Genomic DNA, 13,571 nt, shown 5'->3' with positions numbered 1-13,571 from the left:
TCCTCTTAGAGTCCTTTAGTTAACTGAGATTTTACTATCTTCAGCAGTGAAATACAATAGATTGTCAATGTATGAGACTCCATCAAGCTTCTATACCAAATTGATCTTTTTTTATTTCATTTGGAGAGCGGGAAGCAGAAAAGGGTTGTCTCAGGTACAAAAGGGTGATCAAATTCCTCAGCTTGCAGCATGCACAATATATTTCTAAATCATATATGACCCTCCCCTTGTTTCCTCCTTTTGGGTTTGCTAATTATGAATTTTTAAATCTTTTCAGTAAAATAAGGTTACAATTGTTGATACCCCATTCACTAGACCAAATGCACATGCCCGTGTGAGTCCACACACAGTACACACATGCAGGCACTCTCTATTAGAGTACAAAATTCCCAATCAATATTTCAATGTTTTTTAAAAAAAGATGGCAAGACTATATAAAAGTTAAAATTTAAAAATTAACTTCAGTGACAGTGGAATCAGATTAAAAGTAGCTAAGATATCTATTTCAAATGGCACTGATTTCTCAGCTGAAGCCTACTTTTCCATGAAGGCTGGTTTTGGATCCTCTCTCTGGGGCTGGATTCCTGCCATCCACATACCAAATGTTCCAGATGCTGCAATGGCCCCACGGTCTCTGGGAATGCTAGTGGCACGAGCGATGAATCCACAGTGGAGAAGACGCATAAGAGGGAACACCTAGTTGGGAATTCCATGTCAGTTGATTTGTCACATGTCTGGAATTTCATGTTTGCTGACTACAGAAATGAGGTTTAGAAAAACAGAAGCAGGTTCATGTGACTGTTTTTTCCATATTGCACCAGCCATCTGTTCCTACATAGAGAAGTTCTGATTAAGGAGGGAAGCCAAAGGAAAACTCCCTATGTGTGACTCCAGAGAGTCCACTGGCCAGCCCACCTTATGGTACTGTTGGCTTATGTCCTCACAGAGCAATGAACATTTCTGATTTGGACCAGTCCTTTCTATTCAGTTGAGGTCCTTGCCTCAGAGGTATACACAGGATAGATGGGGCTCATTTACCTAGAATATCAAGCTTACTTGGATATTGAGAGTGGTGAGGAAGACAGTAGAGAAAAAAGCATTCTGTTTTATATTAAATCAAACAGTATGGGATTGCATGTCACTACATTTTCACTTTCCTCTGTTGTAGAGGAACTGAGAGAGGGTAGGAGCCCAGGAATAAATGGTACCATGAAGAAATGTAGGGTAAAGAAGAAGACAGCCAGGCTGGGAATATGAACATGTCAATTCTAGCCATGGATTGGATACTACCTCACTGTGTCACCTGGGAAAAATGCCTTTTCTTTGTTGGAGAAATTGTATTGCCTTACCATAAAGCTATAATAATTTAGACAACATAGCATTGGCATATAGACATATAGCTAGATAGAAAAGACCATTGAGAAATAGACCCACACTTAAGATCAATTTATTTTCTATAAAATTGCCAAGGAATTCAATGACAAAGAAATAAACTTTCAAACAAATGGTGCTGAAATTATTGGATATGCATAATAACTAAATTTAAATCTTATCTCATGCCACATGCAAAATTTTTAACTTGAAATGGATCATAGACCTAAGGGTAAAAGCTAAACTTATAACATTTCTAAAAGAAAACTTAGGAGAAAATATATGCAGCCTTGGATTGGGCAAAGTTTTTTAAGAAAAAAAGATAACAAAAATCACAGACATCAGATAAAAAAACATTGACAGATTTGACATCATCAAAATTATAAATTTTATACTTTAAAAGGCACTGTAAAGAAAATGAAAAGATAAGCCATAGACCAGGAAAAAATAGTTAGAAAACATACATTTGATAAAGAACCTCTTTCCAAGAGACATAACAATGTTCTTACAACTCAAAAATAAAATAAAAAAATTATCCAGTTTCCGCAAAAAATCTGAACAGACACCTCATCAAAGATGATATATGGATGGCAAATAAGCCCATGAAAGCATGCTCAATATCACTGGTTCATTAGGGAAATGCAAATTAAAATCACAATAAGATACAACTACATATCCTCTAGAATTATTACAATTCAAAAGACCCTACTAAGTGTTAGTGAGGATTTGGAACGACTGGAATACTCATCTATTGCTAGTAGAAATGCAAAGTACAGCAACTGGAACCCAGTTTGACTATTTGGCCTTTTGTTTTTATTTTTACTTTTATTTTTATTTGAGTCAGAGTCTCCTCTGTTACCCAGGCTAGAGTGCAGTGGTGCAATCATGGCTCACTACAGCCCTGACCTCCTGGACTCCAGCAATCCTCCCACCTCAGCCACCCAAGTAGCTTGGACTACAGGTGTGTGCGAATATGCCTGGCATTTTTTTTTTTTTTTTAATGGAGATGAGGTCTCACTGTGTTTCTCAGGCTGGTCTTGAACTCCTGAGCTCAAGGGATCCTCACACTTCAGGCTCTCAATGTGCTGGAATTACAGGCATGAGCCATTGTGCCTGACTCCATTTTAAAAAAATAAAATGAAACATACACTTACCACATGACCCAGCAATCCTACTCCAAATTTACCCAAGAGAAATGAAAAAAATACATTCACACTAAAATTTGTACATATATATTCACAGCAATTTTCTTCACAATGGCCAACAATTGGAAACCATGTCAATGTCCCTCAACTGTTGGAGAAGCAAGTAGATATGTTTCCATATAACGCTACTCAGTGATAAAAAGGATCAACCAAATGGAGGAAAAGTACTATGCTAAGTAAAACAGATCAGAAGCAGAAGACAACATGCTTTATGATTCCATTTACATAAAATCTAGAAGAGGCAAAATTAAAAAATGATAGAAAACTAAAGTGATAGAACTCTATGGTTGCCAAGGCAAGAGGATTAACTCCAAAGGGGAGGAAAGAACTTTTGATGGTAAAGAAAATATTTTTTATATTTATTGGGTTGGTAGTTACATTACCATATAGATTTGTTGAAACTCCTCAAATTAATAGAAAATTGTTAAATTCTACCATTCTCAATAAAGACACATTTTTTAAAGGGGTTGGATTATACAACTTTTAATACCCCTTAATTTCATAAAACATGATCTTTAAGGAACACGATTTTTTTTTTTTTTTTTTTTAGATGGAGTTTCGTTTTTGTTGCCCAGGCTGGAGTGAAATAGCGCGATCTCTGCTCAATGTAACCTTCACCTCCCAGGTTCAAGCAATTCTCCTGCCTCAGCCTCCTGAGTAGCTGGGACTAGAGGCATGCGCCACCACACTCAGCTGATTTTGTATTTTTAGTAGAGACGGGGTTTCACCATGTTGGTCAGACTCACCTCGCACTCCTGACCCAGGTAGTTCACCCGCCTCGGCCTCACAAAGTGCTGAGATGGCAGGCGTGAGCCACTGCGCCCGGCCAGGAACATGGATCTTTTACAATAGGCCTGACCTTTGGCCCTAGAGAAATACATTATCCTTATTATAACTACTCAGTAAATAAGCATGACCAATGCCCTGGAGGGGGACACAATTGCTAACTTTCAAGTTCTTTGCTCTACAAACATCCTTGGAAAGATGATCTGGAACAAAGATAGTCAGTGTCCCTGTTTGCAAGACGTGAAAAACACCTGAGTGACCCATGGGGAACTAATACCAGTCACTGATGCTTCCTCTGAACTTTCATGGGAGGAATTTTGAGTTCAGAGTTAAAACATGCCAGTGTAAAACCAGGTTCAGTTACTGCCAGCTAGACAAAGTATTTTGCTTCATTGGCACCTCAGTTTCCTTGTCTATTCAGTTTTAAATAATGATCATTGTCTAGGAGTAGTTGGGTGAGCCAAGTACGATAATATATTTTTAAAGTGCTTTTTAAGTTCTAAGGAAATAGCCAAATAATTATTCTACTATGTACTTTTAATATTTCATTCTCTTATATTGTCAGATTTGTTGCCAACTTCTACTTCATATTCTTTCACTACACTTAACACAAAACTTAGCAGATAGTAGGTATTCAATTAACCCTTGATGATTGCCTAATCCCTTGAGTAACGAGGTATCATTGAACTCTCCCTCCAATTTCCCCTTAAAAACTCCATAGCCTCTTTTTTTACTTTTTCTCCTCTGACCACCCTTTGCCAATCACCTTTAAGCTGGAGGGAAGAGGTGAAGATCTAGTTTATTTTCCTATAGAAGGCACTTGGACTCTTATTCCAGCACCTAATGGGTGGCTACTTCTATCTGTGGCAAGTCCTTAGCAGATGAAGAGGTGAGATGCTGTGATGCAGCCAACATGCTTACCAGGCAAGAAATGTGTTCCCATACACGGCCAGCACTTAGCATGGTGTTCGTGTTCAACAGGGAATAAAAAATGAGACATGAGAAGTTAGTGGAAAAAGTCATCCCTTGTGTAATTACCTCTTTTTAAAAAACGCTTTAATGGATCAACCCAAGAAAACAGGCTCTTCAGTCACTTCTACAATGTAAGTGACAGCAGGGTGGAATCTAGAAAAAGAGATCTGAGTTGGGCCATCTCCCGTGGGTGATGGCAGAAGTTATGGTGATGATAATGGTGGTGGAGAGTGACCCAACACACTGAAGACTCATATCTCACATAGAGGTTCTGAAGTCAGTGTATAAAGTGGAAAATGTAAAAAGTCATGTCTACCCTTGAAAAATATCTCAGGAAGGTGTCACATTGGGTACCAAAACACTGTCTCTTAATAAGGCCAGTATATCCAGCCAGAGTTCCTCAGATGAACATCAAATGATATACTTGGCTTGTAACTTACCAGTCATATCTTTTAAACAAATGCATTTTTAAACCCCATATTGTCCATGAGAGGCTCACACTGGGAGCACATGGGCACTTACACCAATTGAGAAGAAGCAGGTCCCTGTCTTCCGTTACTCCCTCCTCAAGGAGGTTGAAATGACAAGCAAAATTCTCTCCTTTACTTTCTGTCTTTCCCACAATGACTAAATCACTCAAATTAAATAGAAATATGTTGACACCCTGCTCCATCCTTAAAAGATTCTAATTTCCTTTCTTCACATTCTTAACTTTGCATTTCCGTTTCTTGCTTGATTTACCTTAATTCTCATGGAAAATACTGGACACCGGCAGACAGCTTTTTCACACGTGGGACATATCCAAGATTGATAAGGTCATAATAAGTCTTTCCTCAGTTACATGATTAATGTACTCCGAGGCTTAGGAAAAAGCCAGTAATTGGGAAGGTTTAATAGTACATCGAATGAATTCATTGCTGTCAGAGACAATTCACCATTTCACTGACGGAGCCAGCAGCAGCCCTTCTGAGAGCAAGAAATAGCCATAAATCTAAACAGGAAAATATCCGAGTTTTGCTACCATGTCACATAAAATATCCCTTCTCAGAGCTAGAGGTATTTTTCAAAACTAAGTTAGAGCCACAGCTGTGAATAAAACCAGGCTTATTCAAGAATGAGTAATAGAGACAACATTTTATAAGACTCTAAATTTGACCTTTCTTGGAAATTCTAATATCCAGCAAGAACTTGTCTTTGAGCTCATAAACATATAATTTCTTTGATTTTCTTCCAAATTTCCAATAAGCTGAGATTGCATTTGGAGGTGGAGAAGTGGAACACTGTGAACAGGAGAGGAACACAGCAATTCCCCTTGAACAGAGGGTGAAACCAGAGGCCAGCGGGCTAGACTGTCCCACAAGTATGTTTGATTTGGCTGGTACAGCGTGGCCTAAGAGAACTTAGAAAATGTTTGACTGAATTGCTAACAACAACAACAACAAAAAAAACAAAATAAATATTTCACATTTAAAAAAAAAACCAGATTTCCAGCTTCTCTTTGAAGAAATGCAATGATCTGGCAATATTGGGTTGATATCACCTCCAGGCAATATGAAGCTTGAGCTGAATAGAGATTGTCCCTTTAGACAGAGCAGGCAACGTCCAGTTTGTCACAGTCCCCACCACTACGTGTTGTTTTCCAGACACCTGGACCAAATGTCAGTTTCTCAGTTTTTCTCTGTCAAACTACTGCTATTTCATGTAATAGCACAGTTAAAAGGAAAGCAAAAGTTTTGTATTTATGTATTCACCAAAAGTGTGTGTCTGGGGGAAGAAGGAGATGTGGAAGGACAGTGAGCTCTGGTTCACATGTTTGGGTTTCCTGGTCTTTGCAAATATTTGAGTTTTTAATTTTCAACTTTAAATGTTTGCCTCCCTCAGGAAGCCCGTCCTATTAAACTGAGATTCTATCATTTGAAATGTTCCACACCAAAAGGTTTCTTTAGATACCAATGCAACTGAGATTTTAGAGGCAACTTTTAAATGATTTTGCACAAATCATCCTATGATAAGTAATTCTGAAAGAAAAATGTTTCCACTGTCTTGGGTGAGTATATGGTCTCCCTCACTAACAGACCACCCTTATAATTCACCATCAATGCTGACATTCCCAGAGCTCCACTGACTTTCTCATCTGAGAAGTTGGGCAAGGAAGTAGACATGGTTACAGCCTCTAATATGCAACCCTCTGAGTGAGGACAGGTTTGCCTGCAATAAAGTAATTATGTAATTGTTACAATAAAATATAATTTACCTCATCACTCCAACAGAAAAAGTAATTTTTTTCCTTATTGAAAGGCTCTGACTTTTCAAAAGATTAAAGGTGGTTACTGCAATATTTCAGAGGCAAGAAAAAAAAATTAAGGAATGAACATTGCTTTTAGCACAGCAACACAGCTAAAATGATCTGATTGTTGCAAGGACATTGTTCAGAATATTAGATGACTCTAAAGCAGTAACAGATTTTCCATATTTAATATGAGTCTTTGGACAAAATTAAATTTTAGGAACAGTATAAGGTCACACAGTCAATGTGCCAACCCTTTTTACATTTATTTCAATCTCATCTCCCAGCATTGTCACCAGAGCCTTGCCTTCTCTCCGTCTCCATAAATAAACTGTGTTGACTCTTGAACCCACATTCACTCTCTTGGCTTAATTACCTTCCATGATAATAAACGCACTTCCGATTTCCATAAAGCAGCTCACATGGGAACCTCACCTTTTATCTCCCTGCTTTGCTCATTTACGTAATAATTGCTGAAAAGACAGGAACTCTCCCTCCTTCTCTTCCCTCTCTTCATTTCCTTCTTCCTTCCTTTGTCACAATTATTTCTTTCTCTGTTTCCCTTCTTCTCCCCTCTCTCCCTTCCTTTTCTTCTTCCTCCTCTCTTCCTCCCTCCTCTCCTTTCTTCTCTTCCTCCTCTTCCTTCTCTCTTCTCTGTCTCTCCTCCTCCAACTCTTCTTTCTTCTCTTCTCTCTCTGCCTCCATATGCCTTTTTTTCAGTCTTCCACATCCCTTACCATGACCAAGCATCTGCCTGCTTTTCCTCTCTCATTCATTCACCACAGCAGTCTTATTCTATTTCGGAAGCTAAGAGATTTTTTCTTCCTGAGGAAATCACACTAGCTGTTTCCTCAGCCCAAATGCCTCACTCTCAGATCTGCCTTAGCCCCCAGCTCACACATACCCTTCTGGGAGAGGGGATCGCCATGGCCCTCCTTTCCTCCACCCCAAGCTACTTACCACATCTCTATGTTCATTTCTCTCACTGTATTGTCCCTCTGTAGCTATCTTGCTTCTTCTCTGTGTAGTTTTTTTTGTTTTGTTTTTTGATTTTTTTTTTTTGTCTGTCTCTCCCCAGATAGAATTTAAGCACCATGAAGTCAACTGCTGGTTCTACAGGCACTCAAAGAATACTTGTTGCTGAGTGAGTGGAAAAAGATCCATCTACCCTTTGCATGTGCTTCCTATTCTCTTGTAGAACCACTTGAGCATTCCTTTAGAGAGTTGAAAATTCAGTATCATAGGTCTTTGTTGGGGGGAAAATTATAGCAACTTATTAGCATTACAATTTTGTATGGTGGTAGGTGTGGAGGGTATCTAAGGCCATGGTTTTCAAATGTCTCGTATGCATAATGAACACCCAATGCAGTAAATGCAAAGCCTGGAGCCCTCTTCCCAGAGATTTTGTTCTACGGTAAAGCCATAACATCTTAACAAGAACTTGGAGATTCTGACACAGTCCATGAAGGCTATTTTGAAAAATACCATGCCAGCGCTTAGATGGTGGTGTAGACTGAATTAGGTGATGCCCTTTCCCTAGAAATTTACCTGCACACAAAAATTTACGAAAGAACCCAGGAGACTTTTTGGAGGAAGGGGAATGGGGCACCTCCCCTTCAAGGCTTAAAGTTATTAGAAAGTGTCTGCTGGAGGATGGGTTGGTTCTGGCTGAGACCAGATCCATTACCAGAGGATGACCACAAACCCAAAGAAGCATCACCCACCATGAGGAAGACTGGTTTCTAGGCTAGGGCATACACAAATGGACAGAGGGCTAGTTCAGCGGACACTGATACCCTTCCTGACCTAGCATCCTCAGTGGATCTGAATGGAAAGAGCCCTTTCTAAATCCCTACCTTAAAGATCCAGAGCCAGGTTTTTTGATTGTTGTTCATTTTAATTGTGAGAAAACACAAAATGCAGTGTTTTTTCAAACCTGTGGAGGGATAAGGTGAAGAGGGGTCACCCCAAAGCACTACATTCTCTCGTGAAATACGTCTTTCTCATCTAAAGCAGGACGATTCTCAGAATGAGCATCTTACGAAAATTCAGGATGAGAAATCTCGGGATCAGACTCCCTGCTCATCTGACTATAATTCAGTGTCAGTATAATTTGAGAATTAAAAGAAATATGACTTTATTTTGTTGCGGAGGTCTGGAGACACTGAAACGCTTAGAATTATAAAATATTAGCATTAGAAAGACCCTAAATGTGTCAGAGACAGGAAAATTGAGGATTGCAAGAAGAAGAGAGCCATCCAACATCACATGGTTGCACAGTGCCAGATGCAAAATTCACTCATTCATTCAACCTGTTAAGTATTTTTTTGAGCATCTACCACAGGGCTAGCTCTTGATAATACACAGATAAATTCGATTCGAAAAACATTTATGAAATTCCTACTATCAGCCTGGCACTATATGTGGATATGGGGGACATATCAAGGTAAATAAGATGCAGACTTTCTCTTGAGGTGTTCACTGTCTAATGGAGGGGAGGCAAATTCATACGGAAAAACCATTGTATAGTGTGATAATGCCACTCTCAATGAATGCGTATAATGGGGTCATGTCGCACATTTAACTTACATTTAAAAAGTCATTCCCTTTATTTACAATAAAAAACAAATCTAATAACACAGATTAGTGTACTTGAGGCAGTTTATTATTAAAACGGAATGTAGTAAACCATGGAAACAAGCAGGAACACTTTAAAATCTATGTCACTAGTTATTTGGGAAATGCATAATAAAGCTACAATGAGATACTACTACATACCTCTTAGAATGTCTAAAATTTAAAAGACTGACCATATCAAGCATTGGTAAACATGTAGAGGAACTGGTATTCTCATACCCTGCTGGTGAGATTAAGTAGTAAAAACACTTTGTAGAACAGTTTATAAAACATGCTTACTCTATTCAGTTAAAAAAGTTAAATATGGGCTCGGTGCAGCGGCTCATACCTGTAATCCCAGTGCTTTGGAAGGCCAAAAAGGGGAGGATAGTCTGAGACCAGGAAGTGCAAGACCAGCCTGGGCAACACAGCAAGACCCTGTCCCTACAAAAATAAAATTAGCTGGATGTGGTTGCGTGCATCTGTAGTATCAGCTACTTGGGAGGCTGAGGCAGGAGGACTGCTTGAACCCAGGAGTTTGGGTTACAGTGAGCCATGATCCTGCCACTGCACTCCAGCCTGGTCAAAAGAGCAAGTCCCTGTCTCCAAAAAAAAAAGATAAAAGTTAAAAGTCACACTCTCTGCCCTCCTGTCATCTTTCCTCTGACCGGTCGTCAGAGAGATTTCCTGCCACTGGGGATGAGCGAGTCCTGTGCCGATGAGGACAGCCACCACTCAGTGTGTAATGTTTTAAAATTTTACAAAACCCTTTTGCGCTTGTTCCTCTAATAGCTCCTTTATCCAAGAGAAAAGAAAGTCAAGATTCATCATTCAAATACTTATATTATACATGAATGTTCACAGCAGCTTTCTGTGTAATTACCCCAAACAAACTGGAAACTACCCAAATATTTATCAACAGGTGAATGGATAGCCAAATGATCACACATCCACATAATGGAATACCACTCAACAATAATGAACTATCGAGACGTACAACAACACAAATGAATATCAAAATAATTATGGTGAGTAAAAGAAGCCAGAAAAACAGCGTATGATTCCATCTTTATACAGTTCTACAAAACAGAAAGTAGCCATGGTGTTAGAATGCAGATCAGCGGTGGTCTGGCGAGTCATGGGCGGGGTGTGGTGGCAGGAAGGAGAAATTTCAAAGAGGCACAAGGAACTTTTAGGGGATGATGATTTCACAGGTATATTTTTATGTCAAAACTTATCAGAATATACACTTTATGCTCAGCTTATCGATAAAGCTGATTAAAAATAAAAACACAATAGTAAGTCCTAGGATACCATGTTTAAAAAAAAAAAAAAAAAAAAAGATCAAGGGGTTTAGAGTAACAGAACCTGACCCAGGGTGGGCTCCCAGCTCACAACACACCAGCTGTGTGAGCAAGCTCGAGACTCCCGACTTTTCTGAAATCCTTTTCTTATCTAGCAAATGGGGACACTAATTCTTGTCCTACTATTTTATGGGATGGTAATGAGGAGCTTTCCAACAGAGGAAAGAGTGAACCCAGTTGATAAGGGAAACAATAAGCGGAGGGCTGAGCCTGCATCAGGCTAGGACAAAAGAACTCCTGGGAACACAGGCTCCTGAACACACACTCTGCCTCCCTCCCTGCCACCAGACTGATCTTCAATCAACTGAGTCACCCACTTGCTCTTGGGAGGAACAAAACCAGTCCTGACCAGGGCCACCCCCAGGCCTGGCTTCTGCTACCTCCTCAGTCTCATCACCTACCACTTCCCCCAGCATTGTGCACACTGCTCTTCTCTCAGCAGGGACCACGGAGACGAAACACAGGCTCTACCCTCAGCTGAGACTGCCCTGCTCTCCCGCATTTGCCTAAACCTCTACTCGTGCATCGGATCTAAGGTTAGCTGTTGCTTTTTCAGGAAGCCTGCCTTGGTCTTCTAAACCAAATCAGATTCCCCCATGATGCCCTTTCACAGTACCTGGCACTGTTCCTCTGCCACATATATCATTGTTGTATTTAGGTTGCTTCCTGGGATGGCTCAGTCAGGTTCTGTCTCTCCCACCAAACTGCAGCCTCCATGGGGACAGACAGCATGTCAACTTTTGCTCTCTGTTGCAATCCATGCACCTACTACAGACACAAGACAGGTGATGAATAAAGGCATAAATCAGTCTTGTGAGAAAGACTTTCTTTGAAACCTTAAGAATTAAAGAGTAAATGATATGTGTATGTATGAGACTAGTCTACAAGGCATAATCTGCAATGTGGGCGTATTTATTATCCCCATTTTACAGATGAGAACACTGAAGTTGAGAGAGGTAAAGTCACTTGCCTAAAAGCGCACTGCCCATAAGAGGCACGACCAGGAGGTGACCTGTGTCCTCCTGATTCCAAAGCCTGACCTCTTAACCAGCCCTTTTCCTCTAATTTTAAAAGAAAGGTTGATCCCTAAAACCCTGCCCAGTTCTGCCTTTCTCTGATCTGATAATCTCAGGAAAATTAGCTGGCGATCCCCCAACAAGACAGCCCCCACCTGCAGTCTGCATTAACCTTTCAGATCTCAGAGGCACCTGCCTACATACCCCCCCAGGAATGACACAGTCTTCCACTGCTGGGCTGAGAACTGAGAAGAATTACAATCCAATTGACTCTGCAGGCTGAAAGAAATGCCTGTTTAGCTTACATCAGCAGTGCTGACTCTAAATTAATATTTTGACATCAATCTTCATCCACCGTGTGGCAGCTCAGAGCTGTGTCCTCCCCTGGGTAAGCCTGGGGAAGCCAGGTCCAGGGAGGGGGCAGGGTCAGAGGAGCCCTGACCCCCTGAAGTCTAATAAATTGCTTTGCCACATAGGAAACTGCTGCTCAAAGAGAGTCTCTCCTTCCAAGTACACAGGCTGTCCCCATCCCTGATACCTGAGTCTTCAGGGGAGGTGATGTAAAGGGAAAGCTTCCCCCACAATCAGAATTGGTTGGAGAGTGGTCAGTCATTAGGACGTTTGTTAATAATTTATGGAGGTCTACCAGCCACCCAACATGCATATCAGATTTGCAGCTTTTAAAATTTTTATTTTTACTTTTTTTTCTTTTTCTTTTTTTGTGGGGGTGGGGAGGGTAGGGAGAGTGTCTCACTTTGTTGCCTAGGCTGGAATTCAGTGGCATGATCACAGTTCACTCCAGCCTCAACCTCCTGGGCTCAAGCAATCCTCCCACCTCAGCCTCCCAAGCAGCTGGAATCACAGGTGTGCACCACTGCACCTGGCTAATTTCTAAATTTTTTGTAGAGACGGGGTCTCCCTATGTTGCCCAGGCTGGTCTTGAACTCCTGGGTTCTAGTGATTCTCCCGCCTTGGCCTCCCAAAGTGTTGGGATTACAGGTGTGAGCCACTATGCCTGGCCCAATGTGCATCTTGTCATGGCCACAGGAAGACCTAGTTTTAGTCTAGTGTCTGTGGAATGGGATGGGGAATCTAGGGAACACAATCTATTAAGTGTCTCCCATGTACCAGTCATCCCTGTCTCAATGGATTCTCACAATAATCCATCTGGGTAAATATTATTATCCTCATTTTATTGACAATAAAACAGGCTAAGAGAGGTTAAGCTACTCAAAGTCATGCAAGTAGAACAGACAGGATTAGATCTAAATCCAGGTTTGTCTGGTACCAGGTCTACCTAATGTCTAACGTCTGTGTGTTTAATAACCAACAGTTGGAAAAAAGAGTCTAACACAAATTTTACAAAGAAATAAAAATTCGGTTATATCTAGACATACATTTAATGAATCACATTTGTGAAAAGGATACTATTAGACCAGTGCCATTCGGAGAATGATTCACAGACTGATGCCAGTCCATGAACTGCTGATTACCAACCTACTGTGGTAAGTTTAAAACTAAGAGAAATCATTGAGAGACTTGGATAACAAGTTGACGTAGGCATAACGTCCAAGTATGTGATCATGCAATTCATGGTTAATGTATTTTATAGAACTATTGATCCATAATAGATAGGAAATACAATTTCTAAGTTCCTTCTCTACCAATAGCTTTTGCACAGCACCGAACTAGATGAAATTGGGTCTGTGGGTGTGGTATCATTTGAGATATACTACAGTGAGTACTTTGTCAAGTTCGAGGGTGAAGGTTCTTACAGACTCACCATTTCCAATCATATTCCACCTTCTCCATTGCTGTGTGACCTTGGCAAAACTACTCAACTTCTCTCTATAAAGAGAGATAATAATGGTGCTAAACTCCAAGGATTACTGTGTGAATCAAAAGAAAGTATCTGTGTGAAGTACTTAGTATGATACCAGGCACAAAACAGTCA

Source organism: Macaca mulatta, chromosome 6 (genome assembly GCF_049350105.2).
Source record: "Macaca mulatta isolate MMU2019108-1 chromosome 6, T2T-MMU8v2.0, whole genome shotgun sequence".
Classification (NCBI taxonomy): domain Eukaryota; kingdom Metazoa; phylum Chordata; class Mammalia; order Primates; family Cercopithecidae; genus Macaca; species Macaca mulatta.
This window is presented reverse-complemented; position numbering follows the sequence as displayed.